The 18116-nt window shown below is 27.7% G+C and overlaps 1 protein-coding gene across 3 annotated transcripts in view; it reads right to left on the bottom strand.

The window, feature by feature from the left end:
- LOC111041267 (cyclic nucleotide-gated cation channel subunit A) overlaps nucleotides 1-18116 on the bottom strand; it is a 182039-nt gene that overhangs the window by 145830 nt on the left and 18093 nt on the right. The gene's annotated exons all lie outside the window — the stretch shown is intronic.

Here is an 18116-nt window from a genome sequence, read left to right on the forward strand (position 1 = left end):
AAAATTGTATAAATAGTTGAATGGAAAATGAAAAATTGGCTTTTCAATGGTTTTCATTTTAAAAGTTAGCTAAAAGACTTTTACGACCAAAGGCCAATCATACGTATATAATCCATTACCAAGATATCATTAATTTCCGTCTAACATCGTGTTATCAAGTGAAATATTAGTCGTTCATGTGTACCGGATATCCTTTTTGATGAGTAAATGTGTCCCCGCCATATTATAGTGTTTGAGTGGAAAATAAAATAAAATATAAAGGCCAACTAATCGCATCGAAAGTGCTCAACGCATTAACGAACCAACTGAAAAACTACAATTTAATACACAGACATTGTAACACAATACATGATGTGATATGTGATATGGCTATATAGGATTTAAAGATTTTACCATTATTCTTTTGTAAATTAACGAATCACTATAATATTATGACGACCAAATCATTTAAACGAAAACAGATTATGTTCGGTCGGAAAATCCATCGCATGCCGCAATACCGAGCTAGACATAAGAGTAGGAATTTAAACACGCAAAACGCTAAAAACTAAATATTATGTTTCGCAGGTGGTGTAAGTAGTAAATGACAATGGATAAATATATAGTTTATACATTTCTAAGGTTTTTCAAAAAAATATATACATTAACACAATATTAAAAATATTTAATATTTCAATTCTCAGGCATAATTACATTTCTGAAATATAACATTGATAGACCTGCAGTAAGAGAACCGGTTGGTATTTTGATTGAATCGTTGGTTGCCATCGCTCAAATTCAAAGTATAAATTGTTATTCATCCTTCTAAAATAACGTAGTGGTACCACTATGACAAATTGAGTTTTTAAAATCTATAATATGCAGCGCTGTAGTTTTAATTGAAAAGATAAAATAATTAATGGACTTTACAGTGAAAACAATTACATACTGAACACCACAGATTTTTAGAATTGACAATTTTTGTTTAATTATAATTTGTACATATTTAATTTTAGCTGAAACATCAATGTAACTGTCGAGATCACAATTTGTTGATTTATTAAGGTTTCAATATTACTAATTGTTTGAAGCTGGAGGTAAAGAGTAACTATCGTGTTTTTTTATTGAACAAAATGTTAACTCGGTATACCAGCTAATATATACCTATTGATTATTGACCATATAATAGGTAAATGTATACCTACAATTAATTCAAACATTCGATAAATACGTAAATACTGTTAATAACACGACCGATAAAAACAAAATAAATATAATACGAGTCCGGTGATATTTTTTAATCCACTCAAATCTTTTAATAAATTACATTCAACAACTAAATAATAGGTAAATTTGTAAAATTTAAGCACCGTGATAATATATCATATGTTCCCAAACCATATACGTTTGTATAGATCACGCGCGCTTCCTTCGTCTGGCTGTACACCCTTAAGCTTATAAATCACATTGTTATTACGGTGTAAAACGTTTTTAATTTATTTTTTACTTGAAAAAGTGTCCCTATTTATTATTTTATCTTTAGAATATACGTCATTACGAATAAGTTTAATCCTTAATAGCACACCGACCAACTTAAAGTAAGGCCTTGGGGAGTGGTGGGCAGAAAAGTCAAAAAGTTAATGGAAAGTTTCTCTTTCGTGTTATGGGGTCTAGCGGTATATATTATAAGATCACATAATTTTGTAATCAAAATAATGTACTTAATCCGTTCGGCCATTGATCAATACAATTATTTTGTGAATCGTTCTTATTGATAATAAACATGGATTCAAATTGTATACAACATTTGGTATGTCGTATTGTAGACTATTATACTTACACCCTATACAAAGTTCCGCAGTGTAAATACTGAATTACGCAGCCTGCAGACAATTAAAAACATACACACAAAACAAGAACAAATTCAATTTACCTGCAAAACGAAGTCAGCCCTGATTATATTAACGAATAGTATTTATTCGGATATAGTGTCTGCGCGTATGTGTAGTCGTGTGTGCGTGTGTGCGTGTGTGCGTAGACTTCAAGTTTACAAGATTTGTGTGAATTTAAACACGCACTATGTGCGAATTAAATCCACCGCAATAAAGCGGAGTAAATCTCAACTATAGTATACACGTCTAAATTCCCACGAATATATATTCGAATAACGTTTAAGTGCAGACTACGTTTCGAAATCTAACCTGTGATGGAGTTTAAGTGTGCGTCGCCTTACATTTTTTTTTTTTAAGTATGTTAAACATATTTCAGTATAAAAGTGTGTGCGCATGATGTGAAAGTTCTTACTTACTACACATCATAAGAACAAAACCTTCGTCGTAATAGAGGTATTTTATTTAAAAGTTACGATTAAATAATGTTTGATAAATATATCGATGACTAAAGTATTATAGACATTTACTTATTTTGATTTTTTTCCTATAGACGTACCACGACGCTCTCATAATGTACATATGACATTAAATAAATACACCGAAAGAATGATACCTATGTCACATTTTGGAATTATTGTTCTTTTCTTTAACTTACTTTTTCTGGTTTCGTCGGTAGTCGCGGTTTTTACAGAAAGACTAAGTAGCCGTCAATAGTAATTTCGGGATGCACGAGTATGCTTTTAGAGAGTTCTAAAAATATAACGTATCACCATCATTGGATTGAGAATCGAATAAGAATGGTATTTTAAATATTACTTTTTTAAAATTTTCCTATATTTTTTTCTGTAAAAATGCTAATAACCGGCAAGGAAAATAATTTAACTAAAAGCAAAATGGCTTTAAGGAATCAAATCGATTTATATTATTGTACAGCTGTTATTCTAAATATGAAATATTTTGGATAATTTATTACAGTGGTATTATAGAATATTGTAGATGAGATAACATTTTCGAATCAATTTGAGAATTCCTTTTGTTTTATTTTTTTTTTGAAATTGATGATTAATATAATTGAAATAAATTATTTTAAGTTTTGAAAACATAGAACGGATAAACTTGTATTAGCACTTCCCTAAATCTTATTTTAATACAAACACTCACATTTATTTATACACCAACAACTTCATAATAATTTTTTTTTTTTTTGATTAAGGCTTCAACTACAAAGATCATTAGCCTGGTACTGTGTGGGGGAGCGGTTGGTTGGAACACGTTTGTATATGTGGCGAGGATGTGTTGCTAAAAACCAGGATGGTCACCAATCCGAGTGCTAGCAACGACGGCCGGTACCGTACGTTCAGAGCGTTGCCGCATACTGAGCGTACGACCGCGCCTCACCAGGCCACTTCATAATAATTGTATTAATAATGATATTATACAAGAATATTATTTTCTTCCTTTGAAGGATATTACATAATGTGATAGTTATTAAAAGTTGAATATCAAGTTATTCTTGTTAAATGTTTCAATTTTTTTTGTTATTGTTAAACTATAAATAGTAGTGGCTTTCGATCTTACAACTGGCAGATATTGATGGTACGGCATAATACTGGACTTTTATATAAACACTTATTATTTATAAGAGCCATAGGCTCATTTAGCGAGGGAGGATTTAAGACATTATATTTTATAACAGAGAGTGGTGCTCCAAGACATTTGGTGATTTAGTGTAAGCAGCTGCCCACATTGGTTATATACTAGAATCACCAGAGGCTACAATTCTGAAGAATAAAATATTATCCATGAATAATAATAAAAAAAAAAAAAGATTATTTTTTGTAAAGTTACTATTTTTTTTGTAAGCATTATCATAGTTTCACCTACGGTAAACTATAAAGCTAAATATTTTTTATTACGGTTTAGAAGGTGGCCTAGTGAAAATTTTGGAAATGACTCTTTAAAGTCAAAAGAAAACTAAAGTTTTATAAAAAATAAAAATATCTTGTTTAAATAAACTATGGTAGCTTGAGGCATATATCACAAAACCACTGTTTCTTCATTAGTATTTATTAACTGAATGAAGATAAAAATTTAGTACAAATTTTGAAAACCAACATAAAAATTTATAAAAATTACGACTTAAATATTTACATAAAAATGTGCATAAAATATGACCTCCGTAAAATGTTATTAAAATACGTCATGATATCCTTACCAAGAAAGTAAGATAATAATAAAGAATTTTTTAAGAATACATACAAAACTATATTTATCGTAGTTCATTATATACATATGACATAATATAATATATATATGTGTGTACCCAAATTAATAATACAATCTTCCTAATTTTATTGTATTATAATTTATATTTTATAAACGAATTTCTTCTATTCATAAATATTTTTTACTTCATACATACCTAACCTATCAGGTACACCAAATCTAATACATTTCATATTAAAAATATCAGTTCCTAACTGTTATTTTTAAATAACAAAAATTATCAAGAATCTTATACAAATTATTTATTGAATACATTAATTTATAAATAGACTGATAGGACTGTGCGTAATAATAACACTCTATATAATAGTTACAGCTAGATGATATCATAATAGTAATGATTCATATTATGGTATATGTATCGTCTGTTATAATATCGTACCATGCTAATCGTTTAGAGTTTGCTGCGATAAATAATAATTTTTTATAAATGGGTTTTAAGACACTTTCATCTTTTATTGGTAGAATACGATCACATTATCTAACAAAAATATCTATTTTATTGTTGTTTCGTTGACCATTTTATAATAAACTTTATTGTGCACGTATATTTTTAAGCATGATGATTTACTTGTGAAACATAGTTTAATCAGTTTTAAATGACAATTCTGTAAATGTTGTTATTCGGTAATAATAACTTATAACAATATAATACATTTTTTTTTTTTAATTTACAAATCTCATTGAAAGTAACTTAAGCTTTCACGACTTATAATTATTATTATGTTATCTATACATACTATAAATATAAAGTCAGTTTCAATATATAGGCAGTATCAAAGCGTTTCAAGTATTAAATAATATATTTGCCAATCAGTGGCGGAGCAAGAAGGATTTCGTGAGGAAATTGCTTTGCAGATCTCATAGGACAGATGGTTACTAAGACGGAGAGTAGATCTTGTATTATAGTATTACAGTGCATTATAATGATTCATCAGACAATTCAAATGACTCAAATCGAGCCAAAGAAGAGGTAGCAAATAACAATAGAATGTCTAGTCATAATATTGATATATTGAACTTCTCAAAATATGGTGCTGCTGCCAATACTTCTGATATAATAAACAAAATATTACTATCATTACTTTCAATTTATTAATATTTTTGTACATATATTGATTAGTTACAAATATGGCTAGGTTAGGTTGTATAACTTGTTATGGTTATTTATGTATAAAAACTTCAAAAGATTCTATAATGACTGATAAAATCAAATTTGAATATACTTTTAGCATTACGTGCTGATAATTGAATTTAAATAACTTGATTATTACCCAGTACCTATATATTAGTTGGATAAGCAAATGTATAACTCAAATATAGCTTTTTCATTTTAACATGCATCCTATGATAAATTATTTAAATTTATTTTTTATTTAAATTCTAAAATATACAGGCACTAAGCTCACAGCTTATATTAAATATAATTCACAAAGGTATATTACTAAGTTTTATTGTAAAAGCAATGCTGCTTAGTGTTATTGTAGTTGTCGAATGTTAACAGTAGCTAGTTTTTATATGAAACCTAAAAGTCTTTATCGTTCATTTGGAAATACAATTGTATACTTTAATTTGCTTAAAAACAAAACTTGACTACCCATTAGATACATTTTTACTGTATATTTTATACCATGTTCTCCCTCTTTCTGCGTTAAACTTAAAGAATAGCAGAATATATAGGTAGTGACCAATCCTGCGTACAGTATACATACAGTTCATATAAAAAATATAACATAGTATACAAGTCGAAAATATAAAAGTATTTATTTTTTGCAATTAGTTCATTTGATATAGTAGGTATGTATTATATTAATTTAAACAGCATATTATATTTAATCATATACAATCTATTACAACTTAAAGAAAATTTAAAATGTCAAAAGTCAATATGCATATACAGTTGTTTTAATTACCTATAAAGGATGTGGGTAATTATACACTTCACGCCATGATAATGTTTTAATCAGATTATTTTAACTTACTGTAGGGGTGACAATTATTTACTAATTAAATTCGTATGTTAATGTAGATGTAACAGTTAAATAATTCAGCAAATAATATGAATTAGAATAAGTTAATTTTATAAATTTCAGTTTAATCATCTGATTATTATGATTCGTCAGTAAAATTACATGCTATATTTTTTGGTATTTTAAGAAACATCACTTATTTTAAAAAAACGAATATATTTTAATTTTTTTGTACTATTAATATATGGAAGAATATATTTTCATCGACGTTATATTCTTATTGACGAGGAATAAAAAATGAAAAAACTTTGTTAACATCGAAAACTGATAAATCGTTTTATTTAATGGATTTAACAAAGAACTTTATGATTTTCATCAGATGGTTATGTTAAAAAGTCGATAACCTATATAAACTACAGCAAATCAATATATTATGCATATTATAAACAGCTAAAATAAAGTTGTGTAGCTTAAAGAAATTTTTCAACTTATCTAATGTGATATTATGTTTCAAAAAATATTATTATTAAAGACAAGTATTAGACTCTAAGCGAAATAGAACAGGCCCCAGAGGAATACCAAGTCAGCGTTGCCTAAAGGTAAAGGGAGACTTAAATCAAGTAGAAGAAACTTCAAGAATTGTTGAATATGCAGATTACAAAAATATGTGGAAGAACTTGGTGGAAGAAGCAAAAGGTCTAAATGATCTGTAAAAGCTAAAAAATTTTTTAAAAAAAAACACTTTAATGTTATTTTAAAAGTAACTATGCATTAGGTATAAATTATTTTAGATTATTTTGTAAAATTTATGATGTTAAAAAGTTTTAATTACCTACTTAAAAACGTAAGACGTGTTATTTTTAGTTTCAGTTTCCATTAACTTTTAAATTTTCATTAAAATATATGTGATAATTATAATTAAAAGATATTTCACAGTCTTATGCTATAAACCTAATGAATTTTAATAAAACAAATATGTTAAACGATTTAATAAGAATTAAAATATTATGAACTTTCAAGTTAAATTTAAATCTTCAATTGTAAATTATATCAATTAAATTTATCATAACTAAAAAAAAAATAAAGTTTTGTTGTTTTTTTTTTATTAGAGCAGAGCTTTTAAATATTTCAACAGATTGCATTTTTTTTAACAAAATATTTATACATGTATTTGACTATTTATATTTTACGTAGTTAATTAACTTAATGCTTTAAACATTTTGTTTGTGAAGTTGGCAAATTTAAACAATATACCTACCCATATCATTTCCATTTTACTTTTACATTAGATATATGATGTGTTCAAAATCATGAGCGAATTAAATTGAATCGAAAAATTGTAATTTATTAGTTACACATACTAATTTTGGATTGGCCATAATAAAAATCACCAGCAACAATAATCACTAAGACACAAAGCTCTATTTGACAAATTCATAAATTAGTAGTCGTTTGGACGATGCTCTTAAAAAATGTATCATGAATATTAATTTTTTTTCTGTTATCACCTTAATTATGGATATTTTATTTATATATATATAAATATATACACACATAAAGAGGAAGAGAGATAGAGAGAGAGAGAGAGAGAGAGAGAGAGAAAGATAAATATTATTCATATAATTAATTTCACAGAGCCGTTTGCTATTTTGCAATAAAGAAAAAATAATACGAAAGACAATTCGCAATAATTATAGCTATGGTTTTGTTGGGGAAAAAATGCATATTATGGTTATTTTTTGAATATGGCCTAAGTAGGAAATCCTTAATGGGATTTTTTGTAGTTCTCACGTGCCGGATTTGCAGTTTTTATATTTTTTATCTGAATGATATATACATTTTTATTTGTTAATTTTAGAACAGCACGCATGAACCATATAAATATTATTTTTTTGGAGGCGTTCATTTTGTTTAAAATGTCTCATATTTTGTTTAACCTTTTATCCGGAAAAAGTAGCATACTTACTTGAACACCGTTTTGGGTTAATACAATTCATATGTAGGTAGGTACCAAAATATAGTACATTTAATTTTTTGGTTTAACTAATAATGTAATTTACGATTATACAAAATATATTGCTTCTAATTAATCTATTATTGTCAAAATGTGTATACAGAAGTACAGTCAACTCTATTTGTGTAATGAAGTTTAATTAAGTAAATACGTAAAGCAAATAATGTGAAATAATAATAATGGTCTCCAAAGCGTGTTAAGATAAAGTAAAAAAAATGTGTTTAAATAACTAAAAATTAAGATAAACATTAGGAAATAATCTAAAAAATTCTAAAAATATTTTATATTTTATTATAATGCGTCAATTTAAATAAAGTTCTACAAATATATGACCATTAACACTAAAATCATAAAAGAAACGCATAAAAAGTCACTCTGCGGTACAGAAGGTGGGCCTCATCATTGAGCAGGTCGACCATGAATTTTGTTCAATTTTATTAATATGATAAATCATTATAATATAATATATCTACGAAAAACGATTCTGAGCAAAGATATTATCAGAATTTAAATTTGAGGAGTTTTATAATTCATTTATACTATATACCTACGACTGATCATTTATTTTTCTATTAATATCACGGTATATTGAACAATTTTTTTTCCAAATAAGCATCGCATATATTATATTTTTAATTATTATGATATTATACCATACATTATTGCTTTTAACATTGTTATCGTACATATTTTTGGTATACATATTTAGCTTAAAACTGTATTAATCTGAGTATTTTTTTTTTTTTTAATTCCATTTGTAACTATAAAAAATAATAATAATATACACAACGGCAAAATGTCTCAAGGTCCTACTAACAAAAAGCTGTGTGGTTAGAGTATAGTTGGTAGCGCACAACTTATAAAATCTCTACCGAAAATAAAGTCTAACGAAATCGGGGAGCAATCCAAAAATGTCCAACAAGTTACCAACAATTCAGTTGGATACATTTTAATATTATGTGTTTAGGTTGTGATACTAACTTTATGGGGGCACATTTCTAGCATAGAAAAAATGTAATAAAAACCTTATTAATTTTTGTCATAAACTAAATCTGTGATTTAGTTTTTACTCGTATTATACTGCAACAAGTTCAAGTAATATATTTTTTCATTTATCGATTTATTCATAAAAAAACAACTTTTTTTATGCCAGATATTTAAGACTTCACATAGCATGCTTTTATTTAAAAAGTAAAGGAGAAGATGATTTCATATGACGTATTAGAACTTTAAATATCAGAATATTCTTGTTCGTATTTGCAGTGCTTATTGTAAATTATAATGATGTCAATAATAAATTGAAAATAATTGTCGTAATGATTAGGTACACTGTAATTTATTTGGAATTTTGACTGTAATTCTCATTCGTGTTTTTAACGAAGTTTCTGGAAAAGCACCCATATAATATAACATAATACCCATATAATAAATCGCTGCAATAATTCGAAAGATAAAATGAGAATAATATTACGCATATAGTGGTCTAGAAAACGTAGGTCTAATACCCTTAGAAAAGTACGGTTATAATATAATATTAAAAAACGGTTTTATTCGTAACAATGATTCGCGATCTATGAAATTGGCTCGTATTAGAAGTATTGTTCGTTCCTTTTAAAATATTGCTGTGTCTAGTGATCGCCAAAGGTGGATTGCTGTGTTATAATATCGACCCACCCACGAACCTCAAGTGTTATCCGTGGAGACATCAAAACGACTTTTTAAGACTTTCTCGAGAGGTAAAAATATTTTACCAACTGACTAAAACCTGCAAATTTGTGTTTATAACACCAGTGGGCTCGGCGTGATATATAAAATATTGGGCCCCAGGGTCACGTTTTATTCATGGCACCTGCTACTTCAAAATGCTTAAGTCGTCTGCCACGGTTTTGTCTAAAAATATTATAATATAAAAAGTTATTTGTTATTAAACGTTTTTGTAAGAATATTATCAACTTAATGTGAAGAAGGGTTCACGACTACGCTGCGCTTCATAAAGCATTAATCTAAAATAATATATTTTTTTCGAGAATACCAAAAAATCAACAAAAATAGAGTGTGTAACTAATGAAATGTTATTCATAATATAAATAATATATTATAAGAAAATCACCTCAATGGCAACTGAAATTGTTACATCTTATTTATCACATTTTATTGAATACGTCTTTTGTTCGATATTAAACTATTAAAATCGGGTTGAAACATTTCTTCACAAAACAACAATAATAATGAACTTAAGTAAAACTTTACAACTGTAGTAGTGGTAGTAGTATTGTGGTGGTGGCCTTTTACTGTTATATTTTAATTTAATTCGTCACTTCATTATAATATATTAATATTATACACTGACTTTGCATATTGTTCATAATAATATACATAGCATATATTTCAATTAAAACCAAAAAAAATGTATTCTAGAAATTTACATATTTTTCTCACAATAATAGTAATAACAATGATAATTTACAAAATATGTAGAAAATATAACAATAAATAATAGTTATAAAAATAGGGCACAACTAAAATTATTTATATTTTTCATTTTATACATTTTTATTTAAATGTGATTTTCAGTTAAACTTGAACAATAATTTGACCCTTGGAAATAAAAAATGTAACTATACAAAGCTCTAGATTCTAAGAACAAACCACATCATTTTTTGGTTTTGAATAACTGCGTTATTTTATTTTTAAACTAGTAAAATTTAATATTTTGATGCTGTTTATAAATTTATGATGAATTCAAAATGAACTCAACAAATATTCGCTTGCTTTTAAAAATATGTTTTAACTTTACTTTTCCTTGTAAAAATACAAAATCAAAATATAATATGTAATATTCTTTTCGACAATTAACAAGATAATAATATACTTAATGAAAATGTAGAAAACTTGATAGTCTAGGGGAACCTGTAAAAACTTGTTGCATATTATTATAATGTGTTAAATGCTTTCCACCAAAGTAAAGAAAATAAAGGCCATCAAATTATTTACTTTTCATACCTTAAGTACAAACAATGTAACAATTACAAAGTATTTTTTTGTGTATAATATATCATAGAATTAGTTTGGTGCAATCTGAATCATATGAGCACCTGCATAAGGCCAGATATAACTGAATATTATTTACTGAAAGATTTATCAATACTGTTATTGACAAACGTAAGTTGGTTATGAAATTAAAAATTTAATTTTGAAATCAAAAATTAAAACAAGGGCTTGGGTATAATATCCGTTATAATAGTTATATAAATTGTAGATTTATAACATTCAGAAAATTGAGACGGCAGTGGAAATTATATTGGTGTTTTGTGAACCGATCAAACCTTAATATTATCAGAGTATAATAAATAAAAAAAATATCGAAGCTACCGTTTTATTATAGGACGGAAATGACAAATACATTAATCATGTCCCGCCTATACCTAGTTATTGAGACGTCAAAATTCGTAAAATAAAAGTAGCCACAAATAAAAAATAAAGCGGACAAGAACACTTAAACGAACCGCCTCAACAAATTATACGAGATGCGATTGGATAGGTATAGAAAATGGAGAAGTTTTTGATCAATTACCAGACCGAAATTCCATTCGAACGGCAATCGATTGCAATCAAAATAGAGGGTCATCCAGCATCCCGGGTTCATAACAGAAACTAATGTGTATTAGCTGGTAATTAAATTTGTAGATCATAAAAACTACACTATAGGATAGTTTTTTTTGTTTAAATAGTAAAATAAAAATAATTCAGATATAATATTTTGCAATAGTGAATAATAGTAAGTTAATAATAATATTAGTTTCATTTTCAATAAAAAAAAGTTATAACATATTTTGAATACAGTATCCTGGTCTAGGGTTAAGCTATAAGACATTTATAATACAATATGATATTAAACATGAGGATATTATTTTTATTTTTATTTTCATAATTTGTTTTTGAAATAAAAATATATACCAGCGGTAATTTATTAATATATTATAATAAAGGCATTGCTCCAACCAGGGTAAGAGATAATGGGATTATTCCCTCAATATATTTTTTGGCCATCCCCTCAGCCGAATATGGCACGTACTTGCAAAAAAAACTTGTATGAGTATGAAAATGTTTGATTTTATAAATTATGTATTTATTTAATGTATGTATTATGTATATTGATATTTTGGATGTATACAATTATTAGTTATTCCAGTTTTTGTAGAAACAATCGTAGGAACGCGACAAAATAATAATATTAAATAATATATAATATTATATTTTTCTCGAGTTATGGGAATATTAATTATTAAAAGGTACATATAGGTCGATCTTGTTACAAAATGGATTCAGTGATCTAGCTATGCTGAACATAGAAAGAGAATAAGATTAATAATTATAAATGTTCGTTGATGATGATGATATTTTAAATGTCTTTGGGTTTGGGTACAGGGATACACAATAATTATAAAATATGTAATATGGTTGCTGTAAAAAAATAATAAAAAACACCATCTTTATATAAAGCTTATTTTAAACTTTAATTTGATTGTAGGTACACTATAACAGCAGATGTATAGCTACTTAATCCTAGTTATGCCATTAAATAAAGGGCTTAATAATACAACAATAAAACAATATTTTGACATTCTGAATTATCTAAATATATGTAACTATTAATTAATTTAGGTAACATAATAATATTATCTATTAGTTCGTGTTATATAGATGTCAGTTTTGTGCGACTATAATAATAATATAGTGACACACTCAAATTATTACGACATAAGGTGCATATAAAATGTTGTATTACATTTACATTAAATGCATAGGTTTGTACGTCATGACGATAAATTACTGTGTCGTGTTCATGCAAAAAATAGGTACCGTAGAAAATTGTTAATCTTGTTCATATGCTCTAATTAACGTTTACGCCCGTAGATGTGCGTGTTGCAGCGTCGGACCTACACCCACCCACCCACACACACACGCACAAAAGGATCCTTCAGTTGTAGTAGGCGTGGTTGTCATTTAACTTTTATATGCCCCCAACCCCACCTACAAAATAACACCAACAAACCCTTCGGTAATGCGATACAATATAATAATATACCTGCTCAACACGGTAATTAAACGAAACGAAAACCAATTACGGAATTCATCATTAATTACACCTGTCGGTGAATTGCTGCCTGTTGTGTCGTGATGACGGTGGTCATAAACTGCGTCGATAATATTATACTATAATGGAAAACACTATGGCAATTAGTTCAAAAATTATGCACCGTACGCGATAAACAATAAACATATTACGTTGAACACGAGAACCTTGGCATCGATATATGAAAAGCGCATTAGTTGGGGTATCGAGTGGGTCAAAATTAAAATTCGACAATATTAAGCAGCACTGCAAGCTAGATATTTTGACCATAAAGGCCCACATCTAGGGGTTATATTAACTATAGGTCTTTTAATAATTAGGAGTTCGACCGGAATTAATTCATTAAGACAAATGTATATTTTGTTTTAAATCTGTGAATTTCCATGACACTCAAACAAATTTCAAAACATTATTTTCATTACAATTTTAATATTGTCTTAATTACAATACCTATGTACATTATACACCTAGGTTTATTCCAAGCTTTGGTAAACATTATTCTTTTTAAGCTTAATATTTTCTGAATCTAATGTGTTGTAAACACAAATTCCGTTTTATGCATTGGAATGCATATCTTATGGCCAGAGCTAACGCAATTTGAACAAGTCTATATTCATTTAGAAACACAGTTTCGTGTTAATCCACTAGGATCAAATTTGGAATCAAAAAACCAAAAATAATCAGAGTATTAAATTATTTCGCGACAAATAAAATAAATTTATCTTGTCGATGTTGGACAAGTTAAAACGTTATTCGCACGTAATTTATTTTGCTGTGGACTTTTGAAAATATTGGGGGCTCGAGTCACCTCTCCAGTCACGCAACGGTGAAGGTAAAAGAGAGGGATATGGGGTCGGAGAAAGAAAAATGCGTGTGTCGAAAAAAAATACTCTTCAACCAGTCTCTGTTCCTTTTGAGTCCATTAAGATAGGAATTAAGCTACATACACACACACACACACGCGCGCACACACACACACACACACACACACACACACACACACACACACACACACACTCACACACACACACCCTATATTCCGCGTACATCGCAGCTTGTTCTGGAGATTGACTAATGCTCTGGCGGTCGTGTATATGCTAACCACTCGAAAGTATGGCCATCCCACCCCGTCGGCGGTGGTCCACGGTCGATCTGCAGAGGGTTGCCGAGCGTGCTGGTGACAGCTCGTTTATTGGGCCTCTAACTCCATCACCATGTAATAAACACTGTTATACCGTGGTAGAGGCTATGTCATAGACACAGCTGTATCGTTATAGCATACCTAGTGCGTTTTTCATAGCTCCCGTCACGCTCGCGACTTACTGTACGTATGACGAGAACTCGAATAAATCTTAGATTTTTTTTTCACTTCTCGTCTTCGACACAATACTAATTTAATGATATACCACGAATCTAAACACTTCATGTAAAAGCTGTGATAAAATGTTCACTTCGTTTGGTCACGACGGTTCAGGGTGCACAAATCGAATATCGTTTTTACTTATGCATTTGCAGGCGTCGTGTTTCCCTCCCGTGCGGTTTCTGTTATAATCATTTTAATGCGTACTATACATATTATAGAGAAACTCAGACATTCCTGTTGGACAGACGAAACTATAGCTAAGCATTAATTTGGACGTCTGGTCCTATGAAAGATTAAATAACAAAAAATGCACGCATGACCACATCATATTTTGAGAAAATATAGGATATTGTATGTTATTTTTATTTAAAATATCAACGTAACGGTAGTCGATAGTGTTCACTGTAAATAGATTTAAAAAACAGTATCAACTGATTTAAAAAAAAAAATTAATTTTGATACTGAATTGTATACAAAGTGTCTGCAAGCAAAGCAAGAGAATATTCACTATACTCGTCAGAAACATCAAAGTCTGTCAGACCCATTAACAAAAATAAACGTGTCCGTATTATAATTATATAGATAAAATATATAATTTGAAGCGCTAAGCTAACGGCTCAACCCATCAGAACTCAAAAATATAGTATTAACCATAAAATGTTTATAAACATTTATGTTATAGTAATGCTTTATTCGATTTAAACTATAATATCATATTGTATGATTAAAATAAAAGACACATAGAATTTATGTTTATTTCTACAATTACTTCTAATAAGTAATGGCACAACTACACATTGAAATACCACAGAATTAGTAGTCAAGCACATTTTGTACTTCCCAGTATTCGATCGTTTTTTTTTTTTACGGCTTAGGGTTTTGAATTTATACACTTTAGATTTCGTTGGATAAACCTGCATAATAAAATAATAAAATTAATTTTGTATTAATTAAAGGAAACAGTTCAGTATTATAATTGTGGTTTATTTGTAAGCAGAACGCGTAATCTAACGACGAGAAAAAATTTTAATTTACGCAGCAAATCTGCTGTAACATCTAACATCCTATTTGATTTTTTTTAGTCTAGAGTTTCAATGAAATTATTCAATAAAAAAAATCGTCAACATTTATCGGTCAAACACGGTGCCCCAATAATCATCTAACGACAAAAAGTCGCATAGTGTACTAGGTACCAATAGAATATTATGCTACTCAATAAAATCATTTCACCTTTTCACAAATAGGATATTCTGCTCGTGCATTGTATTCACAATGTGAAAATGAGGTTGGAATACATAACATGTACAATTATTCGTGTCACCCATAATCCGTTTCATATAATATGGAAACTTATAACTTTTGGGAAAAATAATTACCTACCTACTATAGGACTAAATTTCCTTGCAAAAAAAGGTAGTCATCAAATTAATGTAAAAGCTTAAATAATTATTAATCAATATCATAATATATTATGAGAGTCTAACTTAAAAATAAATAAAAATTTACACACATATATCAAGATATAAGATATATGATTACAATTGAAATTGCATCTGAATAAATACGGCTAATCTTTCAGCATTTATAATGTGTGTGTTGTAAATAATTACGTTTAATTGATTTCATTTCATCAACATACAAATAAAAAATAAGTGACAAACACTACTCGTATATTCCATAATGCTCAAAAGGTGAATACTCCATTTAAAACCGATAAATAGATCCGAATACCAGTAAATACAACTTACCTAGAAGTCAATAGTACATATAATACATAATAATTAGTATATTTAATCAGTAATAATGGTATCAAAATTCAAAGGGTATGTATATAACAATATCACTCGGTATGTGATCGTTCTTCAATTTACGTCTTTTATGACATTTTTTAATAAATTAACGCCGGACGCTGAGCTTTATTTAAGCTATATATATATATATATGTATTATAAACAAGGTTATACAATTCGAGCACAATTTTATGCTCTTGTGTAATTAAACCAATATTGATGAATTTTCCTAGAAAAAAATTCATGATACTGGTAAAAAAATCTGAGTACCTACCTATATACGTTGTTGGGTCGTAATTGGTTTATTTTTAAAGCTAACAATATTATATCAACGCTGATACGGTTCTTCTTTTTATGAGATCAATAGTATTTGTTGAGTGATGTATAATATTTACCACACATAGACGTATAGTATCATTATGTTGTCGGATGTAATTTTTATTGGATAAAACCAAAGTGGTTTGATTTCATTGAAACGTGAAAATTGTCTTAACACATCTCTGAACATAGAATGGCTTTTTACTGTATCCATATTACCATTAACTTGTTCAATATTTGATATTGATCATAATATATTAAAATGTTCAGAAAAATATTTTATTATACAGTACCTATTAAAATCACGAGAAGATTTTGTTTATAAATATCTTTACATAATACACATAAAAGCAGGTGTTACTGTGGTAGGCAGTAGGTAATTTATTACGCTTAAGAGAAAAATAAATTACCTCTCTGCAGCATCAACTATATAAAATATTTCCGATCGATAAAAATATTATTTACAATTTTTGGAAAACTTTATCTACAAGAAAAACTCATAACTACCTGACTGGCGAAACTGACTAAAATAACAACATGGTGACACCAATACATTCATTGTTTAGTTCATAATCTAAAATAGTAAGACTACAATAAAAATAACTCCATAGATAAAAAAAAATACAATATAATTATAAAATTTATTTATAGTTTTTATAAGTGTGATGTTCAATGATAGTGCACAGAATTTTATTTTTCAAATCATATATCTATGCAATAATAAGTCAAAACCGTAAAAATTGGACTGAAACAATTACACATTATTGTCTTAAATAAATAAGTATTAATTCACCACTGCAGTTATGCGTTAGAAAGCTTTTTTTGAGTTTAATTTAACAGTATATTTAATTTTTATTTAAAACTGTATGCCAATAATTATTACTAAAATGTTATTTTAAGTGTCTACATCATGCATATGTTAAAACCACATTACGTTCATATTACCTTTATGATCTAAAAAGATAAAACATATATATATACATAGCAACCATTGAGTCTTCATAAGAATTGAAATCTGTATCATGTCAGTTAAATTTTATAATAAAATAAAAATTGTTTGAAAGCTAATAGTTAGGTACAGTTCTAATTATTTTCTTAATTAAAACAAAATAATAAACAAACCAATAATACTATTAATTAAAATGTGTGTCAAGTACATTTCATAGTTTTTAAAAAAAAAAACATCTTTGAAAAACTACTTGTTATAAAACAGGATAATTTACTTGAGTAATAATTATGAATTTAAATGAGGTTACACTATTTTATACCACTCTTTCTTCAATAATATATCAATATTATTCATCATTATTGTCTTTCTATGCTCAGATTCAAAAAGAAAAAAAGACTTAACTTAGTATTTTTTATTA

Source organism: Myzus persicae, unplaced genomic scaffold (genome assembly GCF_001856785.1).
Source record: "Myzus persicae strain clone G006 unplaced genomic scaffold, MPER_G0061.0, whole genome shotgun sequence".
Lineage (NCBI taxonomy): Eukaryota > Metazoa > Arthropoda > Insecta > Hemiptera > Aphididae > Myzus > Myzus persicae.